The sequence below is a fragment of the Leguminivora glycinivorella genome, chromosome 2 (assembly GCF_023078275.1).
Source record: "Leguminivora glycinivorella isolate SPB_JAAS2020 chromosome 2, LegGlyc_1.1, whole genome shotgun sequence".
Taxonomy (NCBI): Eukaryota; Metazoa; Arthropoda; class Insecta; order Lepidoptera; family Tortricidae; genus Leguminivora; species Leguminivora glycinivorella.
The window spans coordinates 17,930,272-17,950,663 of NC_062972.1; the positions used below are offsets into that span (position 1 = coordinate 17,930,272).

At 36.7% G+C, this 20,392-nt stretch overlaps 1 protein-coding gene across 1 annotated transcript in view; it reads right to left on the minus strand.

Annotated features, from left to right (window-relative positions):
* LOC125234236 overlaps nucleotides 1-20,392 on the minus strand; it is a 180,641-nt gene that overhangs the window by 126,286 nt on the left and 33,963 nt on the right. Inside the window, 1 exon segment of the mRNA XM_048140445.1 lies at nucleotides 6,187-6,214. The gene's annotated coding sequence lies outside the window, so the exon portion shown is untranslated.

Sequence of the window (20,392 nt, forward strand, 5' to 3'; positions counted from 1 at the left end):
TTTAAAGACTTCATAATTTTTAAAAGTCACTGAACAAATGTTGATCAGTATAAGGAGAATAGCCTACAGTTCAACTCTTCGCCTTTGTTACAGGCCCCACTCTGTATAACTCCGTATAGACAGTTAAAGTCTAAGAAAAAAAACCGGCCAAGAGCGTGTCGGGCCACGCTCAGTGTAGGGTTCCGTAGTTTTCCGTATTTTTCTCAAAAACTACTTAACCTATCAAGTTCAAAACAATTTTCCTAGAAAGTCTTTATAAAGTTCTACTTTTGTGATTTTTTTCATATTTTTTAAACATATGGTTCAAAAGTTAGAGGGGGGGGGACGCACTTTTTTTTCCTTTAGGAGCGATTATTTCCGAAAATATTAATATTATCAAAAAACGATCTTAGTAAACACTTATTCATTTTTAAATACCTATCCAACAATATATCACACGTTGGGGTCAGAATGAAAAAAAATATCAGCCCCCACTTTACATGTAGGGCGGGTACCCTAATAAAACATTTTTTTCCATTTTTTATTTTTGCACTTTGTTGGCGTGATGGATATACATATTGGTACCAAATTTCAGCTTTCTAGTGCTTACGGTTACTGAGATTATCCGCGGACGGACGGACGGACGGACGGACGGACGGACGGACGGACGGACGGACGGACGGACGGACGGACGGACAGACAGACATGGCGAAACTATAAGGGTTCCTAGTTGACTACGGAACCCTAAAAACGTACCTCAGTACCATACAGAAAAAGGTACGGCGGCCTAGATGGCATTACACCTTTGGGGTACGCTCAGCTAGATGGCGCTAATATTAATATTTGACATTTTAACACATATCAAGCTAAGAATATGGGCCAAATTGTCAAAACTGAGGTTCAAAAGCCCAACATTATTATATTTTACGCACTGTGCACATATTTTACTTCGACAGTAACTCTCTATAATACTCGATCCTCTTTGTCTATAAGTAGGAACTGCGACTGACTGTTCAAGTGTACATCCAGCAGAAATCTGTATGTAAACACGGGATCCGGTAACGATTGGGCCGATATCTCTTATTACGCCGCATACGTAATGACGCAGGATGAAGTCGAATTATCTGCGGATATACATGAGATCATCTACTGGATAGTTGTTCTTGGGACTGATACAGGTGGACTGCAAGCCAACTAACAATAACTTGTCAGGGAACTGCATGCCGGCTGCACATCAACTGCTTCCATACATATCACATACAATTGGTTGGGTTGCAGATATTTGACCACTTATTATTGTAATAAAGATTTTTGTTCGAAACGGTACTTGTCAATTTAACCCGTCGTCTCATCATCATCCTCCTTGCGTTATCCCGGCATTTGCCGGCTCATGGGAGCCTGGGGTCCGCTTTGACAACTAATCCCAAGATTTGGCGTAGGCACTAGTTTTTACGAAAGCGACTGCCATCTGACCTTCCAACCCGAAGGGTAAACTAGACCTTATTGATTTAACCCGTCGTCTATTTCTGACAAAAAAATGACATAAAATAATTAACTTTGATATTTATAAATCGCCTTATTACTGTTAGGATTCTTGTCAAACATAGAAGAAGGGTTAATATACCTGTTGTTTACATCTACTAGCTGTGTATCGTCTCAAACACATTATAAATGACTTGTTTATTTAAATTTCAGGGACATATATTATTAACACGACATCTCGTTTCAAAAATGTGTAACCTAGAAGAACCCAAACCAATGTAGGAAGATTAAAAAGTAATGGCATGCTTGCAAATATAAACTCAAAAACATTTTCAACCACACAAAAGTCATTTACAAAAGGATAATCATGCAATGCTGATGAAGTGTTTCAATTTTCTAAATTGCGTAGTTTCCAGAAAAAAAACTCTAATAACAATGTTGCAACTAATTCAACTAATGCTCTGACCACGACTCAAAAAGAGAGTATATTTTCAACGATCCTCAAACAAAAATCCAAAGACATTTAACCTCAGCTATGATAGATTACTAGTACATTCATAATTTCAACCTGCAAGCAAAATGTAACCAAACACCGTGAGTGTATGGTTCAAAGTATTTTCTCTCTAGAAAAAATGACGAGACGTTATTTCTTAAGACGAGGCTCTTGTCGTGACTCCTTGTGAGGAAGTTGCAATTTTCTTTTTAATTTCTTATACTTAGCTTGAACGGCTTTGGTTAAGCTGGAAGGATAAACTATAGCTCGCTTCTACATTAACTAAGACTTTTTCTGTTTGTTTGTCTGTAAGCAATCTACTTAAGAACTGTGAGATTACAGGTTCGTAATAGGATTTTTTGTAAGAAGGAAAATTGATGATGTTGACTATGGTAGATCATTTTGTTAGATAAGCGTTTTGTAAATAATTATTAAAGAAATCTAACTTTCCTTTAAAGAGTAGGTATAATATAAGTTTAAATTTAGAAAACTGAGTTCATTTAAGCCATATTTCCAGTACCTACTTACTTACTTACAATTTAGTTATAGCACAGTATAATGAAGAGTACTGTCGTACAGTACGGCCACTCCTGCTCCCCGCTGAAAGTGCCGCCCACCCCCTTTCGGATACCTCACAGTTACCGCCTGTCAAAAACGCGAACAGTCGACCTGTCATATCTCACTCATACAAGCATGGGACGCGTTCACCTACACGAGCTTAGAATGTGTGCTAGGAACGCGCCTCTTTCATATATTTGATCGCCAGTGTCCGAGGTCTGGTTATAGTTATCTTATTTGAGAGGTACTTCGTCAATGTCATCAAAATGTTACTGTCACTTTAAATAATGCCTATAGCAAAAACGCGACCAATGACACTTTTACAGATTGACATTCTTACCAACGGTTTTTCTAGCGTAGACAAAAAGTGACGGTTTGTTATTGCCTTCCAATATGACTAAGTCCCATCTAATTAACAATTCAGATCACATCAAGATTACTCAGGCAGTTCAATGACTTGAAGTAAGTTTTTATCACAGTTTGCCTAAGGGTGTTACTATACCAATCGATTGATGGCGTGGATAGACGTCTACTGTTCTGTTCATGTTAGTTTTTATACAAACAACTATCGATTGGCATTGGTGTGGTAACCCCATAAGCACGATACAGAAAACTAAATCGAGCAGAATTAAATAAAGTAATCACTAGTAGAAAAATGTTTGTATTTATATAGTTTTATTTTAAGTAAAACTTGTTGTTTAACAAAACTTAATAATATTCTAACGAGAATCTGATGACTAAATTGCTCCTGCATAATTTGTAGCTAGACCGCCTCCTGGGATTGTGTTAAGAAAATGGTAATTTAATAATTTGAATGTATGTAAAAGCATTGTATTGTTTTTTTTTTTTATATTGAATATTTAAATAATAATTATTCATTATTAAGCAACAAATGACTTAATTACCATTCAAAAGTAAATTTTGGAAAGACTACTACTTTATGGTAATTTAAAGGGTAAAACAACGCCATGGGATATACCTCTTACCTACTCGTTCCTTGTTGTTCATATAAGGTACTGAATTATGGTCCTACACATAACGTTTATTAAATCAGGAAACGTCATAACTCTACTATTAAGTAACACAGTACTCCGGAAATCTAAGCCCCGACACCCACAAAGAGTGAAACCCACGCCCAATCAGCTAGAACAAAAGGACTTTTACTATTGCGCCTGATTCGACACTTTTACTGCTACAAAATGGCCGCTTTCACTTCGCGCCAATTTTCGCGCCCTTTCTCTGAATAAAGACAATGGCATTACGGATAATTGTTGGCTAAATGTTACGTTGTCTGGCGAGTGAGAATTACTTAAGTCATTTGATAAAGTGGCTAATCTACAACGTATGTAAATAGTGACTTGGTTTAATATAGTTTGACGTAGTGTGGCATCAAATACCACCCGGAGGTTTTTAAACTTAAATTAGCTATTTTTCAGATTATGATGAGCAATTCAAGTACACAAATGCATCAAACTTGTTTTTTGCAATAGTAGGCAACTCTATGCATTTAATCGTATGTGACAAAATTATATAACTGATTGAAGAGAATTCATGCAATTGGCAGCATTGTCGTTTAAGTGCGACTCTATAACTGGCTGGACATATACTGCAACATGTTTGAGTAAATGGTACGAGTACGGTAGTTCTCCTAGCTACGCTAAGCTAACCCCTTGCTAAGTAAATAATATCTATAAGAAATACTTGATCGGCCCATATTGAAATTGAAATTACGTGGACTATAACTATGTTAGGAACGTTATGGTCCAAGAGGACTCATTAAAGCCATTGTGCGATTTCAATAACAGGACATAGACGATAAATGCCTATTAGCCTAGCCAAAAAAGCTAATGTTATGTATAATACCACAAACCAGAAATAAATAAATAGCCCTATCATTTAATGTCCTTCACTAACTTCCTATTTACTAACGAATAATATATATTATTGTGTCATAACTATACTAAAGTAACAATACATCTAGATATTTTATAAATGTTTTAACACGCGCGATTGTCTGTGACATGATAATCGCGAACGACAAAACGTCTGCGGCGAATAGACACAAGCGCCAATTGTAGCACCCTGTGCCGACTTGCCGAGTACACTCAGCCCGATATAATCTATATCGTTATTTATTGTAGTCAATACTCGTACATTCTGTTTGTATTCGAAATATTTTTAGAACGCCCGACATTCCTGGTACACAGTATTTTGAATAGAATAAGTATTATCACATTCAAAAAATACAACACCTATACCTACATAATATATCTTTGTATATAAAGTTATGTCTGGGAAATGAGAATAAATTAAGTCGTTTTACAAAGTGACTAATATGTACAGGTAAGCGACTTGGTTCAATGTAGTTTGACTTAGGGCCGGTTGCGCCAAACCGTCTGTCACTGTTAAAGCATTCGTTAAATTTTATTGTGTGGCAAATTCCATAGACCTCTGCTGCGTGACGATGATGTGTCTGTCAAATGTGGTTGATGCAACTGATGGCCCTTAGTAAGGCATCAAATACTACCCTGCGGATGAAACTTGCATCCCTTTTAGGTTTTATGATGCGCACTTCAAATCATCAAACATGTTTTTTGTGATAATAGTCAACTCCATTTATTTTGAATATTTTCCTTTTCTAATCCTGTATACTACTTAGGTCAAATAATTCATAGTTTGATTCTACTTTCCCTACTGTGAAATTTATTGGTATTAGATTTATTGATTTGCTTGTCAGGGCCCAGTAACTTATCTGCAACAGATAAAGATATTTGTGGGTGTTGGGACACCTTTTGTTTCTTGTCTTAATAAAATACCTACATTGTTTCATGTAACGCAAAGTTTACTGCAATATTATTGAAAACAGGTAGACAGAGGCCATGTAAATTGTTTCCCTAGGTATACGAAATTCGAGAAGTTTATATAGGTTGTAAATGAAAGAACATAAATATTACCTTTGACATTTTAAAACTGACGCGATGCTTGACACATTTGTAGCTAATTAAGAAGAGAAGTAAGTAATATCGACCAAAAAATTTGATTATGGACCTCTTGATGTCACCCTGATATTTGTTTCAAGTAGTTTTAAAATTAAAATGTTATTTCGACAGTAAATTTAATTTTGTTTCCCACTGTACGTTTCATACGTCATTTAACGTAACAGCGATGATGTCTTCCATTGTAAGCAAATTTTAAACGAACAAACACTTCGATCGGATGAAATGAATTTTGCAACTTATTATATCAGTTTTTATACCAAGCATCAAACGAAAAACGACTCTGTAGCGATTTGTTCATGTTGTAAAATCGCACAAGAATCTTGTGCGGTTATAAGACCATATCTAAATGTTGCTATGGAAAGATGATGTGACGTGACGCGCTGTTCTATAATTTATTTGTATGACACGTTCGTTGAGAAATATGTCAGTGCTTATTATTTATAAATAATCATTATTTCGTAATACACACATAATGTCATTCTTTCCGTCATCACTCTGTCCATATAAGATGTTATGCAGCATAGCGTGCTTAGATGGAAATCGCAACTAATATCGATGTCGCTGAGTTGTGTTGCACTAAGCATAAATTCGCTTTTAAATATGTAAATAAAAGTTTACCACGGAGAAACTTATAGCACATACAAATATGCATGAACTACAAGTATGAGTACATACCTTTTCGTGACAACGACGGATGTGTCTTCTGAAACAATAAAAAATACATCATAAATCTTTAGTTAAATTATCCACAAAAATAGAAATACATAGATCGCATGATTTCATATATCTAGTTTGAGTCCTATGATCAAGTTGAACAAGCACCAGTCCTCGACACGCTAACCCCCAATATATGACACGCTTTAGTCACATTAAAATTACAATGTTTTAAGATTGAGTGCAATCTATTGATACACTGTCGAGCACTGGTACTTTTACCTAATATTTCTTTTAGGAATATACATTAGGATGTATATTCGTATCAAGAATCAATACTAATTTAAAATTAAAATTTTGAAAAAAAAAACCCCTGACATAGTGGACCGATTTTCATAAAACATGGCTAAGAACGCTCCCGACTAACGACTTACTCAGATTTCAAACAATAAAAAACTAAATCTATATCGGTTCATCCGTTCGGGAGCTACGATGCCACAGACAGACAGACACAGATACGTCAAACACCCCATCGTTTTTGCGTCGGGGGTTAAAAATACGTCGGCTTACGCGTTCCCACCGTGTACTAAATAGCCGTTGTAGCGTGTGACAGGCACTAATATAAAACCTATAACCAACGTAACAAACTTATTATAAAGCTTTCCTGTCTAACATGAGCGTGTGTCGTGTCTTAATAAATCCAGGTGTAACATATGGCCTAGATAGACCTAGCCTACTCTGCTCAAGCATCAAATTTAATCATTACAACAACGAGGTAAAGAAGTGGAAGTGGATCAATTATTTTAACATATTAAAAGTCATTTTTGGCGATAACAGTGAAGTAAATTCATACGTCACGAACTCGTACATGTTTCTAAATATACCTGGGCGACCGAGCTAGGCTCGCAGTTCTATTTTATTGTATCATGTTTTTAGATTATTAATAATGCGAAAGAAAAACGCACGAAACAGATTTCTCCACCCCAAAAATCCCCACATAACAAATTTCCGCGACATCATTAAAGCCTGTTATAAGAACTGCTCGTTTAAACGTATTCGATTTATTAAGTAGGCTAGTCTAGACAATGTTTTATGATAAGTACCTTCCAGCATACCTCGGTCCGTGTATCGCCGGGGACACGGTAATTACTCGTCGGATAATTCGGCCACGTGCTCCAGCGGGCCACGCTCACGCTCACTTTCCGATTTTATTAATGTGCACATAGATATACAAGCAACAATCACTTTCGAAACCGGGCTCTACGCGGCGCTACGACATTTTCGCTACATACGGGGAAACCCATGTAATCGGCTACGCTTCTACGAGCGGTGTGCCCGACAGTCGGGTTCTTGGTAGCGAAAGTGTTAAGACGATACAGGAGGGGTCAATTCTCCATACAAACGCTCTCGACTATTTCCTGCCTGGTTTTTGACGACAGAGCAATGATTTTTTTCAACACAGATAATTATTATTTTTATCTGTGTCGGACCGTTTTGGTTTTTTTTTGATATTATAATTTTTAAAGACGCTAGAGACCATCAAAAATTTCCAAAATGGGCCTTATTGATTATGGCGCAAAAAACGTACTCAAAATTGGTAACAATTACCCAAAAAAACTAAACGGTCCGACATAGATTATTTCATTGTTATTCAGATTCTCAAATTTAGTTCCGATTGATTTAGTTTTGAAGGAGGAAACAGTCGAGAGCGGAACCTCGATTTTAAAGATTTTTTTGCAATATCTTTTAACTGAGTTGTTCTTAATGGACAATTTTTTTTCAATAAATCTAGTTAATAACACTAGTATATTAAACTAGAATTCCCAAATTGAAAGGAGGGCTCCTTTCCATTTTAGCATTTTCGCTCCTGTAGCGTCTTAATGTGCACATAGATATACAAGCAACAATATTAAACCACATTAGACTTCTCAAAATACGCCGATGCTGGTCGAACGTTTTCTACTGTGACGCGCTACGCTTGGTGTCAATGTCAACCAAACGGCGACAACGGATCGGCACAATTTGTTGGCTCTCATTGAATGTTAACGTATTCGTCGCAGCTCATTGTTTTTTACGAGACTTACTCAACTATTGGCACACAGACTAAAGCTTTTCTATACACAAGAAATCTGAACATTACTTTGCCCTTTGCCTTTAGGTTTTTAATAGAACTGTTTTTGCATGTTAGCTTTATATTGCATGCCTATCAAAGGGTAGAACATAAGGACCTCCTTAAATGTAACACCACACTGACTGTAACAAAACTATGTTCTTGCAATAAATATATTTCTATTTCTATTTCTATGATAAAATTCCCTAAAATATTTTTTTTACCTTCGTCATGGTTCCTCAACTTCTATAAATAGCTTTTAAGCCAATTCAACAGATATGTATAAGCCGTCTTATTAAATCTTTACATGACGCAACCTTGGCATCACTTTTTGCATAATCAACGTCGAGATAATTCGTCCAACACAAAATATACGTAACAATTTAATAATCCGTGATAATAATAGCCTCATTGAAGACTTAATTAAGGGCTCATTTTATTTCACTATTTTTTACAATTGCTATTTTTTCGCAAATTATAATGATTTTAGTATTAGCTTCTTGTTTAGCAAGTTACACTTATTTTAACTATAAAACTCCCGTGAGACTCATACATATTTAAAAATATTTTAAGCGGGTTACTCACGTATTAAGTCGAGACCCGAGACGTGAGTAACCCGCTTAAAATATTTTTAAATAAGTTACGCTTATAGTGATTACTTAGAGCACTTGTCTTAGAAAGGAAAAAAATAAGGCTCTATTTCACATTACCTATTATGTTGTCTGGTCGGGATATTGATATTATTTTAAGTATTTTTATGCAATTTGATATATGTAGAGAGCGGATAAATATTAATAAGGATATGACTAACTAGTACAATTTTTTCATGTTATTCATGTTATTATATGTATATGTCATGTTATTTATAATAAGGTCTTACAATCTATTAGTATTATCGCTCACCGTAAACTTCACTGATTAAATAGATTAAATTAATGTTATGTTTGCAACATACTTCATTTATAGGAAAGTATTTTATTCTAAACACAGAATATATAATAGTACAAGTACAGAAGGCCCACTGCTTTGATGTTCACGAAATGCCGCCTTTTTAAATGCCTACAAAATTCTAACAAAGAAACGAGCCGCACGTGCGCAGCGTCGGATGATAGGGTTGCCTATGGATTAAAACGAATTAATTCTCAGATAAAATGTTATACTATATATTCAAGTCTTGGGTACTTTCTAGGTATATATACAGTATTTATATATTTTTGTTTAAGCCTTCAGCATCACAAGCCTTATTGGATTTTTCCGTGGGACTTAATCAATAAGATCTGTGTAAGATTGTCCTATTTTATTCATGATGTCTATTTAACTAAGCATTATTAGCCATTCCACACGTGGACATCGCATATGAATCTTAAAAAAACTCGCAACGTAATTTAACAATAGAAAGTGCGAACGTGCGTTCCGTGAGAACGCGCGCCACCCCTGATTAGGCCGCGAATTCGCGGCCGCCAGCATGTACTTGTAGCGCGGCGATAGAATCACGGAGTGAGCCGCCCCTGTTCTAAATAAAGAGTTTATATACAGGAAGATAATTATTTTCATTTTTCTGTTCTTTGAGTCGTGATAGAAGTTTTTACTGTGCAATGCGCAGACGAAATATTAAAGAAGAATTAAATAAATAAACTATTTAACAAAATTAACAAACATTTCACAATCTTTGTCCAATATTCGCAAATGTATCCAAAAAGGGTTTTACTTTTATGTTCCGATACATTTTTATGTGTAAGTATATAAAAAATAATAAATTATGCGAGTCATATCCATATTAATATTTAAATCGCTACCTGAAATCTGCTCTCTAGATATATGTATATCGACCATAGCCATAGCTATAAACGATTCTATGCCTTTTTTTATTTTGTCTTACGACAGAAAACCTGTTTCAGGTATTTTTTGAAATGCTCAGCTGGGGGTTTATAAGGTATACCTTATAAACCCCCACTGCAGTGGAAAAACACAAACTAAATAAGGCTTTCGTTAAGAAAACTTGTATGTTGACCTAAATTCGTTCTCAATCCATACTAATATTATAAATGGGAAAGTGTGTGTGTCTGTTTGTTTATCTGTCTTTCGCGACAAAAAGGAGCGACAAATTGATGTGATTTTTTAAGTAAAGATATTTGAAAATATGGTGAGTGATATAGTCTTTTTCTAATACCCCACTTCCCTAAAATGGGGGGTGGAAGTTTGTATGGAGCATTCCGCAATTTTCGCATTTAACGCGAGCGAAGCCGCGGGCAAAGGCTAGTCTATAATAATCCCAAGGTCGTGCGTAAGCGCTGACAGTGAAAGTAAGTGAAGTATCACACTCGCAGCAATACAATAGTGTTCGTTGCAATGAGGCAAGATTAATTCATAATTAATTTAATTTTAATTGTATGCATACAACGCTGACATGAGTGTCTGCCTTTGTTGGGATCAGACGGATTGTGAAACAGATTTCAACATACAGGTAGCTAACTTGGTTTTTGATGATAAATCATTGTCATCTTGTCTAGGCTTCGTCATATACACCGTGTTTCACTTAACACTAAAAACCTGAAAACTGTTTGTTCAGAATCGAGAGTAGAATCGATTGAGGTATATCTTGATGGGGGTAATATTTTTTGTTTTAATTTGTATTATTAGTTATTGTTTACGTGCCCATTCTACTAATTCGTAATACAACATTGTGCATATCATATTGTTAGAGGTTGTATACCTTTTTCAGTATTTAAGGGTATTAATACTGGCTGGTTACTTGGACGATTTTTTTTTCTGCTACGAAATAGACATTGTGCGTCAGTTTAAATTTAAAGTTTATCATAAGTCATAACAAACTGAACTCGTACCTAATTACAACCTTGTCATTTTGAATTTTAGGTTTAAATTTGCTTACTGAGTCACCTGTCCAATTTGAAGTTTACTGTGAGACAGGTTAAAGTGCTTTACATTGCCATAGCTGTCTATTGGTAAACCTTGTGTCGTTGCAGTAACGTACACAATTAAACAGTTTGAAGGCTTATGATGGTAGCTAGCAATTATTTTATTGAGTGTAGAGTTAAAAGCCGAGTAGAGCTGCACAGAAAATTAAAAATTCAATTTAAACAAATAATAATCATCAGATTAAAAAATGAACATTCTAGATACGTTTAAAAAAATAAAAATCAGTTGGGGTGTCTGAGGTTTTGAGTGATACCGGAAACACGGTGTATAAGGTGCATTAGGGTAATTCCGAATGACAGAAATGTTCTGGTAATTCCGAAAGCGGAATCTTGATATGATGGAAATAATGGTGATTTTTATGCGACTTTCGTAATTAGACGACTTTCGGAATTAGCCTAATGCAGATGCCTAGTAACTTTAAAACAAGCATTTCTAGAAAACTAGAGACCTGGGTGCGTAGCCGAATGGCACAAACGCTCACGAAACGCTCACGGAACGAAACGCTAGTAGATATCTATCTCTATCGCTCGTGCGTATTGGCGCGACAGAGCCAGACTAACTGGCGCGGCGTTTCGTTTTCGTTTGGCGTCGGAGAAATGCCATTCGGCTACGCACGCTGTTCAGTTCAGTAGGGTAAAAGTGCCGCGCGTTCCAATAAAGTTAGTCTGCGTACCTGTTGATGCCTTTATAAGATTACAATATCTAATCTTTTATTTAGTTTTTGCTTTTTGAAGATTTTTTGTCAAGCATACAATATTTTTAATCAAGATTACATTTAAATGGAGTTTATTTTGTTTTTTAGATAGGTACAGTCAACCAATTGGAACCCTAGGCCACTCTACAACCATGTCAAAGTGACAAGTAGTAAGACATTTCTTACAATCTGATTAATAACGTCACTAAGACATAGTTCTACAATGGCCTAGGGTTCCAATTGGTTGACTGTACCTTGTATTGGGCTTTGTACAATACGTTACGTTAGACAAGAAGAATTATAATTAATTAAACACGAGTAAGTACCTACTAATTATTACATTCGTATAATCCAGTCACGAATATGCCGAAGGTCCGATTGTAAAACTTTTACTTGACCGTTAAGTCCATAGACAATTAAAATTCGGCAATGGCTTAAATTATACTAATAACCCACATACCGTGATATATCATTGATACCAATCTATAATATCTTATTGTCTATGCCACAAATAAGCGCTAATGTGTCCAATGACGAGATATATATATACATATGTTATTGTGACTTAATTTATGTTTTTGGACAGGTATGAGACTAGAGGTGAAATGCCTGAAGCAGAGGCTGTCCAGAAACTATGGACCTTTTTTGTATTAAAGGGAACCCTTTGTTTATTTGCTGAGCTGTGTAATATAATATTCTATTGGGTTGGTAAGAAAGTAATGAGCGATCGATTGAATTCCACATAAAATTTTTGAGCGAGTTCTAGAATCTTCTATGGTCGAAAGTATATAAAGGGCTAGTCGCACAGTTTCTCGTCAGTCATTCACTAGCTGTCGCCGAGCTAATATAAGGAAGAAAATGGACGAATTAAAAGTGCATGTAAGGCATTGTTTACTATATGAATTTCAGTCTGGCCATTCAGCCGCCGAAGCAGTGCGTAATATATGTCAGCGTGTTGCTCCTGAAGTTGTGCCTGAGGCCACGGCGAAACGATGGTTCCAGCGGTTTCGTAGTGGCGACTTTTCATTATCAGATCAACCTAAGTCTGGTCGACCGGTGAAGATTGATGTAGCCAAATTAAAAACCTTAATTGAAGGAGATCCGAGGCTAACGAGTCGTACTCTTGCTACCGAGTTAGGCTGCTCTCATGTCACCATAGAAACACATTTACACGAGTTGGGAAAAAACTACAAATACAGTGTTTGGATACCGCACGAACTTGATAGAGATCAACTAAACCGCCGTGCCGATATCTGTTTACAACTTCTGTCTTTTCGCCGCACATTCAACTGGTTGGACCATCTTATCACTGGAGATGAAAAATGGGTCTTATATATAAATCACACACGCAAACGTCAGTGACTAGCTCCAAACGAAAAAGGAATAGAGGGACCAAAAACAGAGCCTCACCCGAAAAAAGTTATGCTGTCCGTTTGGTGGGATATTCATGGTATTATTCACTGGGAACTCCTACCAAGTGGAATGACTGTTACCGCATCAGTATACTGTAATCAGCTTGAAAATTTAAACCAAAAAATCTGTCAGAATCGTCTACAGCATGCTAAAGTTTTTTTCTTACACCACAATGCTCGCCCACACATTGCAAAAGTGACTCGGCTAAAGATATTGGAGCTAGGTTGGAAAGTGATACCTCATCCACCGTACTGTTGAAGATATGTAAACATAATTATAGTTTCCGAACGAACACCCGTCACTTAGTTCATCAATCCTGTCACTAGTGTCGCTACTGTCAATGCGAAATCGAAAATTGCTTTTGTCATTGTTGTTAACTTTTAATTTGCATTAAAACTAATAATTAACTATTCTATTCGGCGTATTATTTCCTCAGGTTATGGGCCGTCCCATAAACGCAATATAGAACTGAGGTTAATTATCTGAGTTTCGTAAAAAAAGTCAGTACAACAAGAAATACGTGGAATAATTTGTACCGGGAACAATGGCTACGTCTAACTTGCAAATTGAGAAATTAGCCGGTCGAGAAAACTACTCGACGTGGAGGTTCGCCGTCAAATCGTATTTGGAGCACGAGGATTTATGGGAATGTGTTGATCCGGGAAATCCAGTGGATTCCAAGAAAGACATCAAAGCCAAGTCCAAGATAATTTTATTAGTGGAGCCAATCAACTATGTTCACATTGAAACGGCAAAATCAGCTAAAGATGTGTGGTTTAGCTTGCAAAAAGCATTTGAGGACTCCGGGTTGTCAAGAAAAGTGGGATTGTTACGTGATTTAATCAACACATCGCTTGATAATTGTTCAAGTATCGAAGATTATGTGAATAAGATTATGGGCACTGCATACAAATTAAGAAATATAGACTTCAAAGTAGAAGACGAGTGGCTAGGCACACTCATGCTGGCAGGTTTACCCGATAATTACAAACCAATGATCATGGGTCTGGAAAGTTCCGGCGTCAAGATATCATCAGATTTTGTCAAGACTAAACTTTTGCAAGAAGTCAAAGGTTCGGAGTCGTCTGCGTTCTTGGCTAAAGGGAAGAGTACTTCTTATCAAAATCAAAATACAAAACCCAAAGGAAAAGGTCCGCGTTGTTTCAGCTGTAATCGGTATGGACATTACAAGAATCAGTGTACAGCGAAGAAGCCGAACAATGTTCAACATGGTTTTTCAGCAGTCTTTTCAGCTTGCAGTCCTTCGATAAACAAGGATGATTGGTATGTTGATTCTGCTGCGACAATGCACATGACAAGGCGTTCAGACTGGATGTATGACTTCAAACCACCTCCGGTTGACAAGATAATGGTGGCAAACAAGGATTATGTCATAGTTGAGAAAATGGGTAATGTAAACATTCAAACAGGCTCATGTAAAGATGGTTGTCCTATCCAGGTGAGAAAAGTTTTATTTATTCCTGAGTTAGGTGCAAATCTGCTATCAGTCAGCCAATTAGCAAAAAGTGACTATACGGTAACATTCAATAAACGACAAGGCTGTTGTATTTATGATGCCAAAGAGAATCTCATAGCAACTGCACAAGCAATCAATGATTTGTATAGGCTCAATGTAGTAGGGGTCAGTGCATTTGCGGCAATTTGTGAAAAGAAGGCAGATATAGTTACCTGGCACAAGAGAATGGCACATTTAAACATGGCTGATGTGAAGAAGTTAGAGGTATGTGCTGAAGGCATAGATATCACCAACAAGCAGAGTGATACTGTATGCAAACCCTGTTGTGAAGCGAAACAAACAAGATTACCATTTCCGCGTTCTGGTTCTAGAGCAACTACATTACTAGAAATAGTTCATTCAGATCTATGTGGTCCGATGGAGGTACCATCAGCTGGTGGTGCTCGATATTTCATAACTTTCATAGATGACTATTCCCGCAAAGTGTATGTATATTTCCTTAAGAACAAAATGGATATCACAACAATTTTCAAGACTTTTAAAGAGGAAGTAGAAAATGAGTTAGGAAAAAAGATAAAGATACTTAGAAGTGACAGAGGGACAGAATATTGTAATAAAGATTTTTCTGATTTTCTAGCAGCTTCCGGCATCAGACACCAGACCAGTGCACCGTACACTCATGAGCAGAACGGCCTTGCGGAGAGGATGATGAGAAGTCTGGTGGAGCGTGCAAGATGCATGCTTTTTGAGGCAAAGCTAAAAAAAAAATCTGTGGGCTGAAGCAGTTGCCTGTGCTGCTTATGTCATCAACAGATCACCGTCACGAGTTTTGGATGAGGTAACACCATACGAGAAATGGACAGGTAAGAAACCTAACATTTCACACCTTAAGATATTTGGTACTAAGGCTATGGTACACATTCCAAAAGAAAAACGCCTAAAATGGGACCGCAAATCACAAGAATTAATTTTTGTAGGCTACTGTGAGAACACAAAGGGCTACAGGTTGCTAAATCCTACAAATGGAAAGACAGTGATTAGTAGGGATGTTATATTTATTGAGAATAGTAAGAATACTAAAAATATGACAGAGGAGCCTATTTCAGGGTCACAGGACCCCATTTCAGGGTCACAGATGGCCACAGTCTCTCTTAGTTCAGTTGAACAGGCACAGGAGAGTGGAGAGACAACAAATATTGATGAGAATGAAACTACATCAGATTCTGAAGCATCCTTTGACAGCTGTGTATTGGTGAATACTAATGATGAGACATATTATCCCAGCGGTAGTGACAGCAATGATAGCTTTGAAAGGCACATTACTTTGAGGTCTCATCAGAAACATTTTGCTCAAGGTAATAATTTCATGTGTGTTCAGATTTCAGATCCGCTGACTGTCGAAGAAGCTTTGGCAAGCGCTAATGCTCAACACTGGAAAGACGCTATGGATGAGGAGTATCGGTCCTTAATAGAGAATAATACATGGGAAATTACTACTCTACCGCCAGGCAAGCGTCCGATACCATGTAAGTGGGTCTTTAAAACCAAGACGGATGAAAATGGAGCAATAGTGAAGTACAAGGCACGGCTTGTTGTGAAAGGATGTTCTCAAAAACCAGGCATAGACTACACAGAAGTATACTCACCAGTTGTCAGGTACGCTTCTTTAAGATATTTGTTTGCATTAGCAGTTAAATATGACCTAGATATATGTCAGATGGATGCGGTGTCAGCCTTTCTCCAAGGCGACATAGAGGAGGAGATCTATATGAAGCTACCGCAGATGTATGGTGACAATAGTGAGAAAGTATGCCGGTTAAATAAATCACTGTACGGCTTAAAGCAGGCTAGCCGACAGTGGAACAAGAAGATTGATACAACGTTGAGAGAAATGGGACTATCTCGTTCAAAGTTAGATCCCTGCATTTATTATAAGATAGTAGATAGCAGTAACATGTTTTTCCTGGCTATTTATGTTGATGACCTTGTGTTATTTACCAATAATCAGGAGACAAAGCGCTATTTTAAGGAGGAACTACATAAGAAATTTAAAATTAAAGACTTAGGTGATATTAACTATTGTCTTGGCATTCATGTGGAGAGAGATAGGGCCAAAGGTATCTTGTACTTAGACCAGAGAAAATATATACAAGAAGTGTTAAACAAATTTGGCATGTCTGATTGCAAAAGTGTACAAACACCAATGGATTTGAATACTAAGCTAACTGGAACTTCAGAAAATGCCGAAATTTTAGATAATGTGCCATATCAGGAGATAATTGGTTGTTTGTTGTACATATCACAAATTACTAGACCGGACATAAGTTTTGTTGTAAATATGTTGAGCAAGTATAACAAAAAACCAGAGATGCAGCACTGGGTTGCGCTGAAGCGTGTTATGCGCTATTTAAAAGGAAGTCTCGATTACAAGCTTAGGTATAAGCAAAATTGTGAAGAAGTCATGGCTCATGGATACTGCGATTCCGACTGGGCGAGTTCCGGAGACGACAGGCGTTCCTGTACTGGCTATGCATTTCTGTTCCAGGGAGGAACAATCAGCTGGAATTCTAGGCGTCAGCCTACTGTGGCGCTCTCTACAACTGAAGCCGAGTACATGTCTCTATCGTCGTGTGTACAGGAGGCAATGTGGCTTAAACAATTTCAAGAAAGTTTGTGGCCGCAACTGAAGGATGAGCCCTTAATAATTTATAGCGATAATCAGAGCTCCATAAAACTTTCAGGTACTGATGGATATCACTCAAGGACGAAGCACATAGATGTGAGGCACCATTTCGTCCGCGATAAGATACTCGAACGAGCTATTGAGGTGCGCTACGTGCAGACAGACCAGATGGTTGCTGACGCTCTGACCAAAGCGACGTCGCACACAAAACTAACCTACTGTTCTTCAAGGATGGGATTATGTTTAAAGGAGGATGTTGAAGATATGTAAACATAATTATAGTTTCCGAACGAACACCCGTCACTTAGTTCATCAATCCTGTCACTAGTGTCGCTACTGTCAATGCGAAATCGAAAATTGCTTTTGTCATTGTTGTTAACTTTTAATTTGCATTAAAACTAATAATTAACTATTCTATTCGGCGTATTATTTCTCCAGACTTGGCACCTACGGATTACGCATTGTTCAGATGGCTAAGCAATGCCTTGAATGAAAAAAAGTTCGATGATCAAGCCCATCTACGACAGTACATAGCTGAGTTTTTTGAATCTAAACCTAAGAACTTCTTCGCCGATGCTATTCATTCTTTACCAGAACGATGGAGACAAATAGTAGATAACGAAGGCCGTTATATTTTTGATAAATGATTATATTTTTGATTAAATATAAATGTAAATTGTTTTCATTTTAATTTAATTTAATGTTAATTAGTAAATTTAATTTAATGTAATTTAATTATAAGTTTTTAATTTAATTTATTTATAATATAATATAGTATGGAATCAACCTGTATGAGCAATTAATTGGCTTGAAATAAATGAATTTTATTTATTTATTTTATTTATTTAAAATAATAAATTAAATAAAAATCACAATATTGGTTATGATTCGCTCATTACTTTCTTACCAACCCAATATAAGACTTATTTTTAAAGAAAAGCTTAGTCTAGGCAGATAGTTCCTAGTTACCAATCGGGACAGACTCTGTACGGAATGAAAAGAGTCGTCGAATGTATTGGCCTCCATAATACTACTAGTGGTATTATTTTTGGTTTAGTCGCTGCTTTAAAAGGACATGAGGAAGACTTATTTCGAGCGTCCGTTGGGTTTGACCCGCTTGCAAGAATTACGTGGGAGTCAGGAAGCGACGGCCGATTGACCTCTGGGTTCCTAGCCAACTTCAAAATCGCTTACACTTCGTATCGATATTTTTCCCTTCTTTTTAGGGTTCCGTACCTCAAAAAGGAAAAACGGAACTCTTATAGGATCACTCGTGCGTCTGTCTGTCCGTCTGTCACAGGCAATTTTCTCCAAAACTACTGAACCGATTACCTTGAAATTTGGCACGCATATGTAAACCTGTGACCCAAAGAGGGACATATAATTTAAATTAAGAAAATTTAATTATAGGAGCATTTTTGGGGGGTAAAAGTGAAAATTAAAAATCAAAGTTTCTAGAACTGTATTGTGTTACATATCAAATGAAAGAGGTCTTTATAAGTATTTCAAAAATATTTTTTTAATAGTTTTTAGTAAGCTATTTAAGAAAATAGGCAAAAATTGGCATCCCCCGCCTTATCTCCGAAACTACTAAGCGTAAAATTTTCAAATAAATACACGAGATAGTTTTCAATCTATACATTACAGGAAAATCTATTAGAAATCTACAGTAAAGCGTAAGTCGGACTTAAAAGAAAAAAAACTCAAATTACGAATTTCACTCACTGCCGCTGGAAGGAGTTACCAAATCTCTTGAAATTGTGTGAGCGCGTTTGAATATTATAAACAAACTCATTTCTGTTTCGTTTTGTTCAAAAAATCGATTATTCGCAAAGATGACTTAAGTTCCTACTAAAAAGGAGGCGCTTAAGCCCTTCTTGTACGGAACCCTTAAAACGCGAGTACAACTCGCACTTGGCCGGTTTTGCACTTCTGTAGTGGATGACAGAGCCACTGCGTCAAGTAGCGCCGACGATTGTCACTTTGGCTAGGCCGATTTTGCTTAGCTAGTCGGAGACCTTAATCCTAAGTATATTTTAATCGTTACAACGTTTCCTAGAAAATTTCTATCCTCGTTATTAACCTAATTGAAGGCACATTGCGAAGGTTCTAGGTCAAATATTTCGAGTGTAAGAGCCGCAATCAAGTTAATGCATATTACTGGGTCACCAAGTTAGCCAAATGTTTAATTAGATTAGTAGGAGCTTGATGAAGAAAACAATACAGATACCTAACACAGATTGTATTAAATTAAATGTAATAATTATTAATGTAGTATGTAATCGATGAAAAAACATTAATGACATAGTAAATTGTATTATTTAGTTTAAAAATATTTATGTCTTGATTGAAATACCGATAAACTTAATTACTCCGAAATAGTATTTTAGGCAACTGGTGGTTAAAAGAGGTCAAAAAAGGTGAGTGGCGTGGGTAACAATTTGAGGCGAAGCCGAAAATTGTTAATAAAGACGCCACGAGCATTTTTTGACTCGGTTAAACACCGTTGCATACAATACTTTTTCTACGACCAAGCACTTATTTTGAAAGAAAATTATAAACTCAACAAATACCTACTTTCAGTCATCTTAGTTATCTAGGTGGACTGCCTACCATTTTGAATATGCAGTTTGAGTGCAAACATGAAAATAAAACTGTCTATGGTATGGTTCTTTGAAGCCTGGCCACTAAGACGAATCGAGCCGAGTTGAATCGAGTTCTCATACATTTGAATGCGATTCGATGCGTCGCCAATGAACGCAACAGAAAACGAAGGAGTCTCGACTCTGCGAATTGGTTTGTTAAGTTGGTAGCAATGTATTTACTGAACTGTAACAGCTATATCATGCTACTGCTACTAAATGTTTTCAGGGTATAGACCAGATAGACTTGTCCTGACATCTTTTATGTAGG